Source organism: Anomalospiza imberbis, chromosome 17 (assembly GCF_031753505.1).
Source record: "Anomalospiza imberbis isolate Cuckoo-Finch-1a 21T00152 chromosome 17, ASM3175350v1, whole genome shotgun sequence".
Classification (NCBI taxonomy): domain Eukaryota; kingdom Metazoa; phylum Chordata; class Aves; order Passeriformes; family Viduidae; genus Anomalospiza; species Anomalospiza imberbis.
In genome coordinates, this window is record NC_089697.1 from 15,854,076 (window position 1) to 15,874,114 (window position 20,039).

Consider the following 20,039-nt stretch of genomic DNA (forward strand, 5'->3'; position numbering starts at 1 on the left):
TTTCAGCCCTTTAATCAGTCGCTTTTAATTAGCGTGCCAGTTGTTTTTTCCTTAGCAAACAGCTCTTTCAACGAGGGTTTTCGCTGCATCTGCTGGCTTGGGAAAACACTGCTCCCTGATGGGGCTGTGTGTTCATTCTTTGGCAGGAGCTTCCTCCTGTGGAAGCTCTGGGACTGGGCTCACGTGCAGATCATGGCGCAGGTCCTGCTCGTCCTTGGGAAGCCCCTTGCTGCGGAGATGGAAGCATTCCTGGAGGTGTCCTGTGCTGGTGGCATGCTGGACGTTGCTTTTTCCAGCAGCCCTCCTGCAGGCAAGGCCACCCTCCTCATCCACACCCCTTTTGGCCTTTTCAATTTCTCCTTTGAAACGTTCTTAGCTCTGTGATTCTGGTATCTCAGGGCAGCAAGTTCCACAGGGGAATTCTGCCTGTGGAAGAGGATCCCACCTTGATCCCCTTGGGATGCTTTGTCCCCTGGTAGGGAACAGAGTCCCCAAAGCAGCAGCTCCCTGTGTGGGGCAGGCTCTGTTTCCCAGCTCCAGCCCCTCTAACAGACACAAAGGTGCCCTCACCTGCAGAGGTTTGTTCATGGTGCAGGTGTTTCCCTGCTGCTCTGCACACCTGGGCACTGCTGGCTGTGGGTCACCCAGCCCCAGATTCAGAGCAAACACCCTGGTGCTCCTTCCCCTCCTCAACTCCACATCACCGAACTCCTGAGCTCATCCTACATCTATATCAGGATCCAGCTCTTGGGCCAAAATCTTTGCTTTCATTTTCCCTTGAACAATAGCCTACTTTTGGATGGGTTTTCCCTCTCCCTGGGTGTGTTTTTCTCTCTTCCTGGGTGGGTTTTTCCGTCTCCCAAGGTGGCCTTTGTCCTCTGCCCTCAGAGGACCTTGTCCCTTGCTCCTTTGCCCTCCGGAGGGAGGGAAGCTCTGTCTCTCGGAGGGGCCCCAGCCTCTTCCCTTCTCCTGCCCAGGGTAGGATGTCCAGACTGGCCCAGCTTCCCATGAGTCACCAGCAAATCCCAGCTTCCTTCTCAGGGCCCTGGCACCAGAGCCCTAATTACAGGGCAAGAGTAGCGGAAGCAAGCTTATTATTTACCAGGCTAATGAAAATTAATCATGCCTCCCCCTCCCTTTCCTGGGAGAACAGTCATGGACAAGAAAGCAGATTATAAAAGCAGTACAGGTGACTGCTGTGCTGGGCTCTAGCACCACTTGAGGGCTATCTGGGGCTGTGGGCTGTGTTTGCAGATCACCTGAGACTCAAGGGTTAAAGCTGCCCCCCAGTGCTGCCTGTTCTCCCCCCAGTCTTCTGCTGGCTGAGGCTGGGCACAGATGGAGCCCCGAGGCACTGCCAGCCAGGCTGGAGAGCCCTTCCCTGCTTGTCCAGGCAGCTGCTGCTTCCTCTGGGGCCTGGACCCCTCTGACATCATCTGTCTCCTTGCAGGGAGCAGTGTGGGGTGCAGAGGGGTCCCAGCCCAGGGACTACCAACCCAGGGCAGCTCCCAGCACAGCCCAGTTTGGTCCATGCAGGCAGCCAGTGGCTCCAGGCTGCTGCACAAGGCAGCGAGATGGGGAGCAAGGCTGTGTGTGAGGCCAGATGGAGGAAAACACGACAAGGACTGGCTCACGTTGCACAGATGTGGAAAACCAGAGCACCCTGTATCCACTGGAGCCACTGGTTCTGGAAAGAGTGCTGCAGCAGAGGGATGAACTCCAGCAAATGCAAAACCCACCACCTTCCCTCAGATTATCACCCTGCTCAAAATATCAGCTTCACAGAGAGCAAATCGAGGCATAGGATGGGGCAGGTCAGCCTGGAGACAGGGAGAGAGCTCCAGCCTGCTGAACTCTGCCAGGGCCTGCCCCCGTGGTCCCAGCTGGGGAAGGAGATGCAGGGATGCATCCCAGGGATGCAGCACAGCACACCCAGCACCCAGAGCAGAGTCCAGAGCTGCCCCGCCTGCCTGCCAGGCTGACCACAGCCCTCCCTTTCCAGGCTTAAAGATCTCCACATCCACGCTCAGCCTCCCTCTCCCTGAGGCTGCACAGGCTGGGAGTGGGGAAGAGACAAGGAAGGGGAGGATTGCCTGGATCAGGGTGTGGGATGGAGGGAGGGAGCTGAGGACCAGGTTCCATGGCTGGGCTGGAGAGCTGCTCCCTGCCAGGCCTGTCCAGACAGTGTTGCCCACCACAATAATTAACTGTTGCTGTGAAGAAGACAGGAAAATGAGCAGGAGGTCAATTTTCCATTTCCCAGTTGTGCATAATCAGTTCCAAGTACACAGCCTGAAAATAAATCTCCATCAGGCTCGTTACCTCTTAATTAACATCACCAGCTCCAGCACGTACTGCCCAGCCCAGGCCAGCCCCTACTGATGTACAATGAGATGGAGCCAGGGCTGGCCATGGCTGGTGGGAATTCTCTAGCTGGAAATTCCAGCCCTGCTGTCCAGCATGCTGGACTTGCCCTGCTCCAACAGGAAAGCTCTGCTCCAGGATGGGGAGAGCTGCTGGATCTCCCCAGAACTGGCTGCTTTGGGGACAGCTGGCACAGACAACTGAAAGGAAGTTGGTGAAACAACTGGAGTTTGTTTTCCTTTGCATAGATTGGAATAAAGAAGAAAAGAAGGTCCTGTGGGTGAAACATTAGATTAGAGGAATGGAACCTCACCCATGAGGAAAGCTGGGAGAGCTGGGGGTGTTCAGCCTGGAGGGCAGAAGGATCCAGGGGAACCCCTGAGCCCCTTCCAGGGCCTAAAGGAGCTCCAGGAGAGCTGGAGAGGGACTTTGGACAAGAGTCTGGAGGGACAGGACACTGGGAATGGCTTCCCACTGCCAGAGGGCAGGGTTAGATGAAATATTGGGAAAAAATTCTTCCCTGTGAGGGTGGGCAGGCCCTGGCACAGGGTGCCCAGAGCAGCTGTGGCTGCCCCTGGATCCCTGGAAGTGTCCAAGGCCAAGCTGGACAGGGCTTGGAGCAACCTGGGGCAGTGGGAGGTGTCCCTGCCCAGGGCAGGGGGTGGAACTGTATGAGCTTTATGTCCCTTTCAATCCAAACTTTCCATGATTCTCTGCTCTTTCATCTCTTCTCCATCAGTGATTTCCCTCACGGGCTGTCCCCTCCCCTGGCCTGCACATGGAGCAGCCCTGTCCCCCCAGGTGAGCTGGCACAGGAAGGGCACAGGGGCTGCCACCATCAGTGAGGGGAGGAAGGAATCCAGTTCTGCTCCTACCACCCTCCCACCTGGCTCTTCTCTTCAAAGCACTATGCAAACATCAAGTAATTAATCCTCCCAACACTCTCGGGAGGAAGAGACATCGACAGGGCTCTGTTCTAGACACCTGATAAACACAAAAGGTGGTTGGAAGAGATGCCAGACAGGCAAAACCTGCAGGTCACAGGAGTTCCTCTGCTCTTCCTGCTGCTCCTGGCAGGGCTTGGCAGGCAGGGGACGTGCCAGGAATCATCCTGTGCTCCGGGATGGAGGGGGCACAGCCACAGAGGAGAGGGGAGCAGTACAGAGCAGGGACCGTGGCAGAAATAAGAGAGACAGTAAAACTAGATGAGAATGGGAAGAAGAAGATGAGCCCTGTTGTCCTCACAGACAGACAGACAGACAGACATTCTGTTTCCAATTCCAGCTTTGATGGAATTTTGTAAGTATTGTGAAATTAGCTTAAATGGAAGGAAACTCTGACTCTGCTGCTGAGGCATCCTGGAGGGAAGTAGAGAGAAAGCACTTTGACTTTAAAAAATGGATTTTGGCTTGGTCAGTTCGGCAGGTGAGTTCCCCAGAGGATCTGAAAAATCAAACCATGGGTTTCCAGCCTGAACATCCCCAAACACTGCACCAGTTCTTGTGTCCTTCAGCTGAGCTCTTTCTTCTCCACCCCCGTGTTTACCCAGGAATGCATCAATAGGCAGCTGCTGCAGCCCTTTCCTTTCACACAAGGCAGGCATCCCCGGGATTTGCAGCCTGCCTGTGATCCCTCATGACTGGCCTCTCTGGAATCCTGCATTTTTGCTTCCTTGCCTCCATCCCTAAACCCTCGGGGAGCTCCCTGTGTGCCAGGATCCCACTCCCTGATCCATAGGGTGTGCCCTGCATCCAGCAATCCCACAGCCAGCTCTTGGGAAGGACCCTGGCTGCAGGAAAATCCCCAGCACACAGGCTCCACATACCTGAGGCCCTTCTGAGGGAGCTGTGGGCTCTCCTTTCTCTCTGACAGGACATTTTTTAGCAGCTTGATCCCATTCTTACCATTTCCTGCCTCGAAGCACACCCAGATCCAGCAGCCAAGGTCCCCAGGCACCAGCCAGAGCCAGGACAGCCCCTTTGTGTCACCTGGGCAGAGCCCAGCCCAGGCTGGGGCTCAGCAGCAGAGCAGTGCTGGGGCTCCCCTCTGCTCCCACACCAGCCCTGTCCCATCTGGGAGGGGACACAGGAAAATAAGAGCCTTTCCCAGTGTGGTCATGGGGCCTCTACAAAGGACTTGGAGTGCCCAAGTCACCCATTTGCTCTTACACAACCTGCCCAGAGAAGCTGTGGCTGCCCCTGGATCCCTGTCCAAGGCTGGGTTGAACGGGGCTTGGAGCACCCTGGGGTAGTGGAAGGTGTCCCTGCCTGTGCCCATGGATGGTTTTAAGATCCTTTCCCACCCAAACCAGTCTGTCATTGCCTCTCTTCAGCTCAGCCCCTGCTCCAGGTGCCTGTGTGGCAGCAATGCCTCCTGCAAACAGCTGGGAACAGCTGTCCCCCCACCACAGAGGGGGAAACTGAGGCACAGCAGCAAACCCAGACAGGTCTGCAGTGCTGCATGCAGGTGTGCAGCTTCCCAGCTCCCTCAGTGCCTCTGTCCTGCCAGCCCAGGATGACAGAAGTCTCTGTTTCAGTCTCTTATATGGCAGGTAATGGGAAAAATGCAGCTGTGGGGTGCACCAGCAGTGGAGCCCCTGGAGTGTCTGCAGCTCATAGTGGAGCAGAGCTGAGGCCACAGGTGGGAGGCCAAGGAAAGCCCAGGGTTCTGCAGCTGAAAAAGATCTGACTTACTCACTGCAGGAGAGTGATCTGGGGAGGGGATGGAGTCACAGAATCACAAAACCACTAGGGTTGGAAAAGCTCTCTAAGATCAAGTCCATCTGTTCCTCCAAGCCCACCATTAACCCATGTCCCCAGGTGCCACATCCAGGAATGGTGACTGCACCACTGCCCTGGGCAGACTATTCCACTGCCTGAGCACCCTTTCCATGAAGAAATTTTCCATAATATCCAACCTAAACCTTCCCTGGCACAATTTGAGGTAGTTTCTTCCTGTCTTAAAATATATGTGGGGACGTCAGCAGCCTCTGCAGACCCCTCCATGCTTTGGGAACACAGGTTGAGCATCGGTGCCCCCATCCCCAGGTGGGCAGCCCACAATCCCAAGGTCTGGGTTGCCCAGGTGGCTCCAGCCTGCCCCTCTGCTCCAGTTTGGGGATCAGGAAACAGCCACCCTGGCTGGAGCCAGAGCAGTTCCTGTGGGAAGGCATCACTGCAGATGTCACAAACCCGCCAGCAGGCCCACAGGTGACACAGCTGCCACAGAACCTCAACCAGCCCTTTCTGGACCATGGCTTTCCTTGTTCCAGAGCACAAGAGCGGGCAGGCTGTGTGCCCCGGGTCACCTGCTCCCACTGCTGCCTGCCTGCGCGAGCATCACAGCCCCAGCCCCCAGGCTCCCACTCTGCTAGAGCCCGGGGAATGCAGCCCTGGCAGCCAGGGCAGGCTGATGGCAGCCACTGGTGGGCACCCAGCAGCCTGGGAACAGCCACGGGGACTCTGCAGCACTGGGCGAGGCAGACGGGGCTGAGGTGCAGGTGGGAGGACAGGCTGTGGGATGCAGGAGGGATGCAGCTGTCTCAGCATGCACACAGCTCCATAAATCACACGGGATTCATGTGAGCCCTCATCCCCAGCCTGTCCCGGGAGCTGGGGGAGGTTCTCCTCTCGGGGTGCTTGGCACAGTCCTGGCACAGTGACTCTGAGTCCCGGGATGCTGCTGAGGTGGCAGAAGGGCTCCCTGGCACTGCTGCTGCCCTGCATGTCTGTGGGCACCCTGCACCCATGCCCAGCTCCCAGGGCCTCAGGAGCTCCCTGTGAAAACTCCTCTACTCAGGCAAATCCTCCCCTGTTCCTGGGGGTCAGAGCTCTGCTGGGGTCCCTCCTCGAACACTGGGCAGTGTCCCAAGGTTCTGCTTGCAGGACACTCCTGCCTGTAGGGCTGGCACTGCTCTGCCGGAGTCACGACATCAGGCAGGTGTTGGGGGAGGCCCTGGGCCAGCCCCAAAGCCCCGTGAGTGACAATGGAGAGCCACAGGCACACATCCACTGGGTCCAGGGACGGGACAGGGTGGTCAGAAACAGCCCTGGGCTCACCCCAACAGGACAGGGACAGCTCCCACAGACTGAGACACACCTGAGACACTGACTGCTCACAGGACAGGCAGGTTATAAACAACCAAAGCCCTTTCACCCCAAATTTGTAACAGATGTGCCTCAAATCCCTCCAACAATGTCTCAGAATCAGGATTCACAGCCCCAACCTACACTGGCACACCTGCTCTCAGCAACTCCTCCACTTCTCCTGTCCCCACTGTTGCTACAGCACCTTCCACCTGGCCTTCAGAAAAAAAGGAAAGGAAGAAAACAGCAGCAGAATTATATTTTTTTTGGCTTGCAAATTCTGGTTTGCAAAGCTGAGCTGGCCGCTGCTGCACAGGTGAGGGGGTACCTGGCCTGATGCTGTTGGGCCTTGAGACCCCTCCAGATTGCCCAGCCTGGGCAGGGGTGAAGCAGAGGGGCTGTTCTGTCACAGAGCAATTCAGACCCAAGGGTGCAGGAGCCCCTCTGGGGCACCACAGCAATGCCCCCACACCCCGAGTCCATGCAGAAACCCCTCGGCAGGGCACAGCATCTCCCCTGAGGCCAGCCAGGAGCCTCTCTCCAGCCATGCTCCACACTCTGCAAGACCACTTTGCACCTCCACAGGAAATTGCCAAACGTTTTCTGCAGCTCAGAGCTCAGGTTATTCCTCCCCACAGCACTTTCTGGTGCATGAACCCTCAGTGTGGGGTGCCCATGCCCAGCTCCTGGGGTCACCCCAGCCTGCTGTCCTGTATTTAATCAGCAATGCTCTGGCCTCCTGATCCCAGCATTCCCACGGGGTGCCGGACAGCTTGGAAAGTCAGAAGGCAGCAAATAAACCCCGACATGGTGTTTACAAATTCCTCAGTCTCTGGCTCTCTAGAAAGCCGAACGTGACACCTCAGCACCCAGCACTGCTTGTCTTGTGCCCATTTCCAAACCCACCTCAGTGCCCCTCTGCAGAGCAACTCCTGAATTCCCAGAGCACAGGAGAGCTGGGCCCAGGGCTGGGCTGTGCCAGAGAGGACAGAGCCAGAGCCACCTGCATGGCCAGTCCCTGGGGACACAGCTCTGCCCCCGATGTCAGCAGGGATGGATCCCTGGGGGACACAGCCTGACCCTGCTCCGGTTGGCAGCACTCTCCGTGCTCCAGGTGAGCCCCTCACCCCCCCAGCCCTTGCCATACCCTGCAGGGATGCTGCTGGGCATCCAGGATCCAGGATTGTACCCGTGTGCCCATGCCCGCACACCCCTGCTAACATGGGCACATGCATGGGGCACTTGCTAACACAATTCCCCGGGCTGTGACAAAGAGCTAGAGCCACCGCAGTGCCCACAAAAAGGGGGAGCAAAGGAGAGGGAGACAAACCCCTTGGCAAGTGCCCAGGAGAGCTCAGGTGCCAACAGCAGGCTGGGGACACGCAGGATGACAGAGCCCCTGGCATACAGGCTCTCTGGGATGGCATGGCTCCCTCTCCAGAGCTCTCCTCCACATTCCAGTGGCTCCTGGAGCTGCTGTGGGGTGGCTGGGCTGCTCCTCTGAAGCCACTGATGGCAGCAGGACAGTGGCTTTCCTAACCTTGGCACAGACACCGCTGCTGCCCTGTGGGCCAGTCCCTGTGTGTCCCTGCACGGGGCAAGGGACAGCTGAGCAGAGCAGGAGGGGACACAGCTGCCTGCCTGGCCACAGCCCAGGGGCTGCCTGCACCCCACCAGCCTCATGGCATGGAGGAGCTGGGGGCACCTGGAGGAACTGGGGGCAGCTGGAGGACTTGGGGGCACACAGATGAGCTGGGGGTTCATGGAGCAGCTGAGGGCACACGGAGGAGCTGGGGGCACACGGAGGAGCTGGGGGCACACGGAGCAGTGGAGTGAATTGCTGGCAGCAGCAATTCTCCTCTGAGGCTGCTGCCACCTCCTGCTTGTGCCACTCGGTGTTTTTAATGAGGTGGACACTAAAAGGTCACGCTTTCTTCCAGGGATGCTTCTGCACCTGGGCTCTGGAGATGTTCTTCTCCAAATCCCTTTTAAGTCACTTAAACCTTTTGGTGCCTCAGTTCCCCATTGGTAAAGCAAGGCTTATCCCATTTCCTCTGCCTGGCTTACTGGGAGAGCTCATAAGCCCTGCAGGGCTGGAAAAGTCTGTGGATATGGATTTCTGTCTGCCTGGCACAGTGGGGCCCGGGCTCATTAGGGACTAATGTGCTCACTGCGCTGTGTCTGGCAAGCAGAGCCTGATGCTTTGTGCTGCTGTGCCTGGAGCTGGGAGGGGAGCAGGGGTGACACCACACACACTTCCAAGGCCTCCTTGTCATTTTGATCCATTCCCATGTAACAGGGCTGGTGGGCTCAGCTCAGGCACCCACAGACACCATTTACCTCGTGCCATTTTCTGACAACAGACTCTTTGCTAAGGGGTCCGGATGGGTGAAAAACTCCCTTCCAAGGCAGGGGGGCTACAGTGCTCCTGTGTTCACACATATTTACATTGTGGAGAAGCACAACACCTCAAACAAGAGGGATGGTCACCTAAAAACACCCTCCTCTCACACTTCCCCTGCTGTGTCCATGTGCCTGTCCTCCAGAGATAGCTGTGTAAGGATGTGAATAACCAGAGAGCAGCGTGAGGAAACGAGGTGGTGCTGGCCTCAGCTGCCCCTAAGGCACCCCTAAAACACCCACCCTCAGACCTTAAAAACTCTAAATATCACAACTGAACATTTACCCCTTTGCTCCTCCCCCCCAGGGGAACAGCAGAAACTCTCCAAAAAGGTGATGAGGGTACTGGGGCTGATGCACCAAGTGCCTCCTGGGGAAATCTGGGGATTGTGCAAAACTTGTTACAGGTGTGGAAAGGGAGGGATCCTGGTAGAAGGGGAGGAACAAGCACTCAGTCTCTCCTGCCTTCTTGTTTTCCTGTCTGTTGCATCCCATGTGGTGATCTGGAGCTGGTCACGAACTTCAGTGTGGCCTGTGAGTGCAGCAGGCTGTGCTGGAGTCAGATTCTGGGGAGACTGAGGGTCTGGGAGCAGATTCCAGGGAGTCTCAGGTAGACTTTTTCCCTGAGCTGTGAGCCTCAGGAGCAGGATGGGCCTGTTCCTGCTGCCTCTGTCTGCCTCCTGCCCTGGCTGTGGGTGCGTGCCCAGCAGGGACCTGGCCACAGCGCTGGGAAGAGATTCCTTATGTCAACCACATCCCTGGGACCTTCAGCCCACAGCACTGAACTACTCGGAACAGTCCTGGCCAAGGACATGCTCAGGCACCCCTAGGGCAGGAGAGGCTGAGAAGCCCATCAGTGCTGGGCTGGTAGGTGCTATACGAGAGTCCTGCAGCTCAGGGGTGTCACTGTCCCAGCTGTGGCTGTGACACAGGGCTGGCACAGCAGCCCTGTGAGCAGGCCAGGCAAGCTGCTGCTCGAAGTGATGAGCGAATGTAAGATGAGAATTTATTGAGCTCTCCTTAGTCCTGCCTTTGGAACCATTTGTCATCACGGCAGCTCATGCTGCTGGCTGGGAGTGCAGGACAGGGTGAACTGACATCACCAAGAACACCTCCAGAGCCAGGCTAACAACGGGATGCCACAGAGCACAGCTGGAAATGGCTCCTGACCATGTCCTCCTTGCCCCTGCAGACATGGAGATGATCAGAGACACCACGTTCCTGTGGGAGCTCATGTGGCATCTCATCACACGCCACTGCTGAGGATCTTCCTTTCCCAGCTCCCCCACAGGGCAGGAGGCTCCACCCTGCCTTTGCCCAGGTTTAGCAGCCTATGTCTCATTTGGGATCCTGCAGGAAGCACCCGGTGGACTTGGGAGGGCAAATCCATGTCCCCATACCCAGGTCCAGCCCCGCCTCCAGCCTGGAGCTATCCCAGAGCCGGTGTCCTGCTGGGCACTGGAGGGGCTGGGAGGGTGGAAGCTGCTCCTCTCTGCAGTGCTGCATGTGCTCCTGGCAGTGCTGGGCGTCTGTGCCTGCATCTGCCGGAGAGCAGCACTGACAGCCAGCTCAGAACAGCTCCTGCAGCGTGGGCACAGCAGCCACAGTGTCACCGGCACGGCGAGACGGGCGGGTGACGCTGCGGGCTCCCACAGCCTGTGCCAGGAAGCCGCGAGCAGGAGCCCCGGGCCAGAGCAGGAGCCCTGGGCCAGAGCAGGAGCCCTGGGCCGGAGCAGGAGCCCTGGGCTGGAGCAGGAGCCCCGGGCTGGAGCAGGAGCCCTGGGCCGGAGCAGGAGCCCTGGGCTGGAGCAGGAGCCCTGGGCTGGAGCAGGAGCCCCGGGCTGGAGCAGGAGCCCCAGGCCGGAGCAGGCACGGTTGGCCAGCATCCCCCTCAGAGGGCTGGGAGAGGGGCCTGTGCTGAATATGGAGCCATCATCTCCTTCAGAGGGTCAGGAGAGGGGCCTGTGCTGAGTATGGAGCCATTATTCCCTCAGAGGGCTGGGAGAGGGGCCTGTGCTGAGTATGGAGCCATTATTCCCTCAGAGGGTCAGGAGAGGGGCCTGTGCTGAGTATGGAGCCATTATTCCCTCAGAGGGCCAGGAGAGGGGCCTGTGCTGAGTATGGAGCCATTATTCCCTCAGAGGGCTGGGAGAGGGGCCTGTGCTGAGTATGGAGCCATTATTCCCTCAGAGGGCCAGGAGAGGGGCCTGTGCTGAGTATGGAGCCATTATTCCCTCAGAGGGCTGGGAGAGGGGCCTGTGCTGAGTATGGAGCCATTATTCCCCTCAGAGGGTTGGGAGAGGGGGCTGTGCTGAGTATGGAGCCATTATTCCCTCAGAGGGCCGGGAGAGGGGCCTGTGCTGAGTATGGAGCCATTATTCCCTCAGAGGTTCGGGAGAGGGGCCTGTGCTGAGTATGGAGCCATTATTCCCCTCAGAGGGTTGGGAGTGGGGCTTGTGCCAAGCATGGAGAAACACAGCAAAGGTGAGAGGGAGGCCACGCTCAGGGCAGGGGACGTTTCAGCTCTCACCCACTCAGAAGCACCTCTCCAGCTGTCCTTTCTTCCTTTTCCTGTTTCGTCTTTGACCCACAGATATCGAAGTGCCTCTTTCCAGACCTGCTGCAGCCTGGGCTCCTGCTGAACACTCTCACAGCCCACTGGGGACACAGGCAAAGCCTGTGGCACTTGTTAATGCAGCTCCTCTGCGGAAACACATGGTCAGGAGTGCCTGATCAGCGAAAAGCCCCGAACAAACCATCTGCAGGATGAGCGAGACAGAGCCACCGCCTCCCTCCACAGGGGACACGTGTGCTCCATCCCCAGGACATGGGACAGGCTGTGTCCCCAGTTGTACACCCCACCACTACATCCCACTCTAAACACTGCCTGACTCTTTGGAAGGCACCTTCGGAAGAATTATTTTTCCCACCAAGAGTATGAAGTAGTTTTTTGGCAGTGAGGCCATCTCATCAGAGCTGCCTGGTCTCCTCCAGCTCGGGTGGGATGGAGAGCAGGACCAGGGGAACAGCAGCACTGGGCAGAGCTGGGATGTCTGTGCTGGCAGCTGCCTCAGCTTCCCGACCATCTGGGTTATCCAGGAACAGCTGCCAGCACCAGGCATGGCCAAAGGCGGTCGGAAGCACCAGGAGTGTGCAAAAGTGCAAAGGGCAAGGACATGCAGTCACTCCTCCCCTCGTCTCCTTCTGCCTCCCCAGCAGCCTCATCCTGTCCCCAGCTCCAAGGGCTGTGGCTGGGGGCCTCTGTGACCCCCATCAGCTGGGGGGTTTTTGAAGAAGCTGATGTTGGAACTGGAGGCAGAGAAGTGACAGGGCTGAACTCAGTGGCAGCCTGAGAGCATCATTCCTGGAGAGGCAGCACTGCCTCCGTCTGAGTCCAGCTCCACACAGCCCCCACTCAGGGCCCCCATCCCAGAGAGACACCGGTGCCACATCTGACATAGCTGGGGCCTGGGTGAACACAGCTGGCCCTGGGCTTGGTGTCACCATCACTCAGGAGCTTCTGGAACCCCAGTTCATACATTAAATTTTCCTCTGGTTTGTGGTCTCTGCAGAGCACAGCAGCAGGGCAGCAGCCACCCTCTGCTCAGAGCTCTAGTGCCTAGCAAGCCTCTGCCTTCATGGGGAGCTGAAGGGGAGCAGCATCCCTTGGGATGCCTTGAGAATCGGCATCCCTCAGGAAGTGCCTTGAGGCTTAGCATCCCCTGGCACAAGCCTTGAGGCCTCTCCTGCAGTTGCCCAATTGCCAGGACTGGGAGCAGGGTTTGAATGTGCAATTTGGGCCCCCTGAAGAGCCATCCCTGCCCCCCAGCAGCATCTCCTCAGGGCAGGGCATTGAGGGTTACTGTGCCTTTGTGCCTGAGCTGCATCAGAAGAGGCGGGAGGAAAGTAAACACCTCCCTCTCTCCAAATAACATCAGAGCCCTGATTTTAGAAGGTAATTCTCCCGAAGAACCTCAGCCCAACCTGGGTTTAATTCACTGCATCACTCAGCACCTGCAGGAACCTGGTTTGCCATTAGGGCCCCTGCAGATGGTCCTGTTCTGGAGCTGACTCTGCAGTGCTCGTCTGTCTCAATCCAAGCAGCACACACACTCCTGGGCTGGCACTGTGCTGGGACCCTCTGGGACACCACGTTTGCTGGCACCTGTGGGGTCCCTTACTGCCCCAGAAGGCACATGGCCTCAGGAAAGGGGTCACTGGGGTCACTGCCATCAGTCTGCCACCAGCACTGCCACCAGCCCTGTCCCTGCCATCAGCCCCAGCACTGCCACCAGCCCTGTCCCTGCTGTCAGGCCCAGTCCCTCCATCAGCCCCAGCTCTGCCTCCAGCCTGTCCAGCACATGGCCCAGGAAGGGCCTTTTTCTCCTCGTGCAGACAAAGTCTGGCACCTCCACGCTCTCTATGGCTGAGCCCTGCCAGGCTCACATTGCCCAGCCCATCCCCTCCTCTCTGCCAGGGCTGGGGACATGTCCCTGTCACTGCGGGCTGAGTGAGCAGAACAGAGTTGTGTGGGAAAGACCGAGGCTGCTCCCACGGCTGTTGTGGCACAGGTGGGCTCCAGCCACCAGCACCAGAACACACCTGGCTGGCAGGGAGGTGAGCAATGCGGGGCAGCCCTCGGCCTCAGCTGAGGAACAAGGGACCAGCATCCCAAAGACCACAGGAAGGGATGGCTCCAGGGTCTGCTTCTGGCTCTGTGGGATCCCTGCCTGTGCCTGCTGTGATCCAGGAGGAGGAGAGGTGTGGCAATGGGTCAAGTGGCACCAGGCTTGGGAGGGTGTGCAGCACCAGCTGCAGCACAGAGCAGCCTCCTGGGGCTCTCTGTGCCTGTGCATACAGGAATGCACTGAGCAGGTTTGTGGCATTGCCAGTGCCCAACAACCCTCATTCTCAAAGCGCTTTAAAAGTTCCTTCCTGTAGAAAATACTTTTCTCACACCAAATGTCCTGGATCCCTGTTAAAATGCCCAGCTCCTGAGAGGAGCAGTGCAGGTGGGAGGGTGGTGTCCCACAGGAAGCTCCAGCAGCTCTCCAGACAGGGAGGCCAGCTTGGCATTCCAGAGGAGACTCAGGGTCTGGGTGAGAGCTCTCTGCCTGAGATGCATCACTTTCTGCCATGGTTTGCTCTGTGGTGGGGGGTGTGCAGGGGAGGGGGACTCAGCGGGGATGGCTCAGGACAGCCTCCTCTGCTGCCTGGCACAGGAGAGAGAGGCGCACAGCTCCCTCTCAGTCCCTCAGCAGCCATTCGTGAGCCCTCAGAGGTGACAAAGCTCTCTGGCACCCGCTGCTCCCTGTGAGGTCCTGCCCTGCCCTCCCCTGCCCGGCCAGGGCTGGGCCTTGTCCCAGAGCTGCCAACCCCTCCTGGTCCGGCAGGACCTGCACGGGGAGGGTGCAGGAGATGCTCTCAGCACTGCAGTGACCCAGCACTGATCCTGAATCCCTGCACGGATCCTGCATCCCTGCACTGATCCTGCATCCCAGCACTGATCCTGCATCCCTGCACTGATCCTGCATCCCAGCACTGATCCTGCATCCCAGCACTGATCCTGCATCCCTGCACCGTTCCTGAATCCTGCAGTGATCCTGAATTCCTGCACTGATCCTGAATCCCAGCACTGATCCTGAATCCCTGCACTGATCCTGCATCCCAGCACTGATCCTGCATCCCTGCACTGATCCTGCATCCCAGCACTGATCCTGCATCCCTGCACTGATCCTGCATCCCAGCACTGATCCTGCATCCCTGCACCGTTCCTGAATCCTGCAGTGATCCTGAATTCCTGCACTGATCCTGAATCCCAGCACTGATCCTGAATCCCTGCACTGATCCTGCATCCCAGCACTGATCCTGCATCCCTGCACTGATCCTGCATCCCAGCACTGATCCTGCATCCCTGCACTGATCCTGCATCCCAGCACTGATCCTGCATCCCTGCACCGTTCCTGAATCCTGCAGTGATCCTGAATTCCTGCACTGATCCTGAATCCCAGCACTGATCCTGAATCCCTGCACGGATCCTGCATCCCTGCACTGATCCTGCATCCCAGCACTGATCCTGCATCCCTGCACTGATCCTGCATCCCAGCACTGATCCTGCATCCCTGCACTGATCCTGCATCCCAGCACTGATCCTGCATCCCTGCACTGATCCTGCATCCCAGCACTGATCCTGCATCCCAGCACTGATCCTGCATCCCTGCACCGTTCCTGAATCCTGCAGTGATCCTGAATTCCTGCACTGATCCTGAATCCCTGCACTGATTCTGAATTCCTGCATGGATCCTGCATCCCTGCACTGATCCTGCATCCCTGCACTGATCCTGAATCCTGCACTGATCCTGAATCCCAGCACTGATTCTGAATCCCTGCACTGATCCTGAATCCCTGCACTGATCCTGAATCCCAGCACTGATCCTGCGTCCTTGCACTGTTCCTGAATCCTGCACTGATCCTGAATCCCTGCAGTGATCCTGAATCCTGCACTGATCCTGAATCCTGCATTGATCCTGAATCCCTGCACTAATCCTGAATCCCTGCACTGATCCTGAATCCTGCACTGTTCCTGCATCCTTGCACTAATCCTAAATTCCTGCACTGATCCTGAATCCTGCACTGATCCTGAATCCCTGCAGTCATCCTGAATCCTGCACTGTTCCTGAATCCCTGCACTAATCCTGAATTCCTGCACTGATCCTGCAGCCCCGCCCCAGTCCTGCAGCCCTGCTCTCCCTTGCAGCAGCATTCAGCCCAGCTCCTGCCCCGGGGTCTCTGGCATCCTGCAGTGGCACGGGCTCAGCACTGGTGCCATGGGCACTGCTCTGTGCCACCACCAGCTGCCAGGAATCCCATCCTGAGCCCAGCACCTCTGTTCCCACTGGCAGGGCACGGAGGGATCACAGGAATGGGAACAGCCCCTCCAGCCCCCTCAGACCCAGTGCCCTGCTGAGGGGGTGGCTTTGAGCTGCTGAGGCTTTGGCCACAAATTCTCCCACAACTGGTGATTCCTTTCCAGTTCCGCTCAGCTGGTCCTGAGCACTGGCCTCTCCTCATAATCCCTGGTTTTCCTCATTCCCTGGATTAACAGGTCCAGAAGAACAGTGCTGAGCTCCCTACGGAGCTGCCTTGGCCCTGATGTTCCTGGAGCAGAAACAAGGGTGCCCTTCCAGATGTGCACCACCAGTTCTCCTTTACCTTCTCATGGCTCTTCCTGCTCACCTCTGGCTACTCCATCCTTGGTCCCCAACGCTCCCCAGCAGGTGTGGGCTGTATCCCTGAGTCCCAGCACTGGGGCAGAAGTCAGGACTCCCCAGAGCAGAACGTGCCACATGCCAGGAGCAGCCCGAGGGGACGGCATGGCTGGGAACTCATTCCACATGGAGAGAGCCGCCCTGGGAGTCTCCAGAGGCCACAGGGCTGGCGACAGCTCCCTGGATGGCTGAGGGGCTCCTTCCCGAGGCTCCCGGCCCTGCAGCCCCTGTCAGCTCTAGCTCCCTGCTTGGCTGCGTTTGGGACTGTGGCCAGCTGCCTGCCCGAGGGTCCTGCCTGCTGAGTCCCCGGGATGCCACAGTGCCCGTGCCAGCTGCACGGGTCACAGCGTGCTCAATGTCACCTTCCCGAGCTGCTGGGAGCAGGCAGGGACTGCACGGGTCTGGGGGCAGGAGGTGCCGGAGGCTCCCGAACCTCTGATCCTTCACCAGGTCCAGGGACGTCTGCTGACATTCAGAGGCACAGGCTCTGATACACGAGGTCTGCATTTGCACAGTTTGCAGCAGGGAGCTCAGGGACTTCTGTTTATTCTCACAAATGGGAAGAAAACCCCACATTTAGCTGCAGTCACTCCTCATTCCCAGTGCTGACCGACCAGGGAGCTGCTCCTTGGTTGTTTCTGGTAACTTGCCCTGCTGGCACAGGTGTACCCTGATTGTTCCATCGGGAATGCCCCTCCCTGCCTGTTCCAGTGTGAGCAGAAGGCACTATTGTAGTGGGAGCCAGCTGTGCTGTGTGACACAGGGCCAGGAGTGGGCTCCAGCTCAGCCCCTGCCCAGCCTGGAGTGGAGCCTCTCTTCCCCTGCCAGTCAGGGGGCACAGGGATGTGACAGCAGCAACTCCACAGAGCTAAAAATAACCACCCTGGTCCTCCAGCTCACGCCACAACACTTTCACCTGGTGCCAGACCTTCTGAGGGCTCAAACCACTGCAGGAGGCAGCAGCAAACACAAGCAAACACCCAGGGACAGAGCTTGGGCAGCTCTGGCAGAGCCCTGCACTGTCCTGGTTATGGGGAGAACTCCCTGAGCTCCTCTGGACGACTCAATCCCCACGAGACCCTGCTGATCAGGACTTGGCAGTGCTCATAGAAACAGCCAGCAAGGCACTCAGGTGTCCCCAGAGCAGCCTGTGAGTGCCACCAGTGTTCCTGCCAACCACGGCCACCTCCCTCCAGAGAGGATGGAGGTGCTGGAGTGTTGCTTAGGCTCTGGCTTGACCTCCCTCCTAGGAGCCCCAGCTGATGGCAGCTGTGCCTGGGTCTCTGCATTTCCTTGTGTTCTCTGCAGATCCATAACACCTGGTGAGCCACAGAAAGTCCCTGCAGTGAAGAGAAACCTTGGCCTTGTGCTCGCAGCTGGCCAGGGTCCAGGTATCCCCAGAGCCAGCCCACCCCATGGCACCATGTCCCACGCTTTGTCCCAGCCCTCTGGGGGGCTGCAGGCAGGCACAGAGCCCTGTCTGGGCTCCCAGGTTGGGTTCCCAGCACAGACACCTTGCTGAAGGGATTTGGTGTTTTTGCCTCTGGACAACACTGTGGGATCAATGGGATCAGTGGGATCGATGGCAGGTGCCATCACTGCTGATCACTGAATAACGTTACCTTACACAATTCCTTGTCAATCCCTGCTCCACCCACTCCAAAAATGCAGTTTTGCCTTGCTGTCTATGGGCAGTAATTTCATTCCAGGTGATTTCTCCCAGGGACTTTGCTTTCTTAGGTCTCCTCCACAAATCCACCAAGCAATCATGCCAGCAAGACCCAGAGATCACAGTGGCCATAGATCCTGCAGCAAATGGCCAATAAACCTCTGCCCTGAGCTGTGTGTGCATCAGCTACAGCAGGAAAGGTTTAGTGAGAGCAAGGAGATGCTGGAGCTTGTGATTTCTCAGTGTTTCACCACAAAAGAGATGAAGGACAAGAACATCGTCTTGAAGCTCTGGGGGAAATGCACGGGTGGTAAACAGCAAAGGAAATGATCACCTGTGGCCTTCACAACTCTCACCTCGTCAGTTTCCTGATGGACTTGGGCTCATTTTTCCCTTCTAGCCACTGTAAGATACAAGCATAAACCAAGCAGTGAGGGAAAGAGCCCTGGCACCATGGACAAAGGATTGCTCAGCCCACCACTGCCCTGGCAGCCCCTTCCAGTGCCTGACCACCCTTCCCATGAAGAAATTTTCCATAATATCCAACCTAAACCTCCCCTGGCACAGCTTGGGGCCATTTCCTCCTCTCCTGTCCCTTGTTCCCTGGGAGCAGAGCCTGACCCTCACCTGGCTGCAGCTTCCTGTCACAGAGAGCTGTAGAGAGCAAGAAGGTGCCCCCTGAGCCTCCTTTTCTCCAGGCTGAGCCCCCCCAGCTCCCTCAGCTGCTCCTGGTCACACCTGTGCTCCTCAGGAGGGCACTGATGGCTCTTGCTGGACAGAACTCCCTCCCTCCATGGGAGTCCTGGCAGCACTTGGAACCTCCAGAGCTGCCAGATGTCACTGGCACCTCTCCTGAAAAGGTCCCACTCCTCTGTGTGCTTCCAGAGGAGCACAGACTGAATCACAGAATCACAGAATATCCTGAGTTGGACCCACAGGGATCATCCAGTCCAGCCCCTGGCCCTGCACAGACACCCCAATAGTCCCACCCTATGCCTGGCAGTGCTGTCCAAACCCTGCTGGAGCTCTGGCAGCTTTGGGGCCATGTCCATTCCCTGGGGAGATTTCCTGATATGCAGCCCACGCCCCTCTGAGCTCCCCAAACTCCTGTGATCTGTTGGGTCAGCAGCAGCACAGAGCTGGCCCAGGGGGAGATCTCCAAATTGGCAGGTGGTCAGACAGTCTCTTCCCTGGCCTCCCTTGCTCCCAGAGTACTGCCATGGCTCAGGATGGCAGTAATATATATTTATACATATAAATTTGGAATCAGAGACCCACCAGGTCATTACAACCCTGCTTTCCTCACCTGCCTCTGGGCCTGCTGGTGCTCCCACTGCTCTCACAGGGGCAGGGGCAGCAGATGAGTTCTCCCAGCCCTTCTGTGGCAGCATGAGAAGAGGAAAAGCTCGATTTCCCAGGAGAATGATGGATTTGTGAGGACCTCTGACAGCCTGGGGGACAGCATGGCAGCTGGGGCCTTGCCAGGGCTGGCCACTGCGCATGACAGGGATGGGATGAAAGGAGCGGAGCAAGGGAGTCAATGGCTCCCAAAGCTGTACTTGGGAACTGCATCTGGGGCTTCCAGAGCCAGCAGAACCTCTCCTGCCTTGAGAGCAGCCTGCAGGGTCATAGCCCTGTCCCTCGGGGCCAGACCTGGCTTTTGTTACTCTCTCTTCTACTCTGGTCATCACTCAACCTGCCAAGCCCATCCCAGGAGGTCCTGAGGCCCCCCCACCTTCGCAGAGCACAGGGATCCAGAGTCCCACCTTCAGAGGTGACATTTTACTCCTCTGTCTGAGACAAAAACTTGTAGAACCTCACAACTTTTTCCCTCCTAGCTGGGTGTCCTATTCCAGCTCCAGAAACACCAGCAGCCTTTTAGTTCCCATAAGATCTCAGAGTGACTTATTAAGGTGACAGGTGAACTGTACCTAAAATAACCTCAGGACCAAGTGCAACAGTCTCTGAGTGTCAGAAACATCCTCCCAAAATAAAAGAAGTGCTGAGCATCCATTTATCTTTCCATGGGGTTTGTATCCTGAGGATGTCTGTCATCTGTGCCTCCTGAAAAAGCAGTGTATTCTCTTTTATCACCCTCTGTGGAAGCTGAAACCCTTTGGCCAGGTTTCCCCAGTTTCACTCATTGTATTAATTTCTTGGACAATTTTTCAATGAAAGCCTCACAAGTGCCTTGTCTCTTTGTGGAAAGTGAGGATTTTGGGTTGCATTAATATTGAAAAGGAGGAAAAGAAA

General features: G+C 57.5%; 1 protein-coding gene and 1 long non-coding RNA gene across 7 annotated transcripts in view; both read right to left on the reverse strand.

Annotated features, from left to right (window-relative positions):
• DLGAP4 (DLG associated protein 4) overlaps window positions 1–20,039 on the reverse strand; it is a 149,634-nt gene that overhangs the window by 78,843 nt on the left and 50,752 nt on the right. The window lies entirely within an intron of this gene.
• LOC137484467 (uncharacterized) lies at window positions 15,773–18,443 on the reverse strand. Its single transcript, XR_011004885.1, has 3 exons — window positions 18,414–18,443; window positions 18,143–18,189; window positions 15,773–17,457 (listed from the first exon to the last, which is right to left on the reverse strand). It is a non-coding gene; the product is annotated as an uncharacterized lncRNA (long non-coding RNA).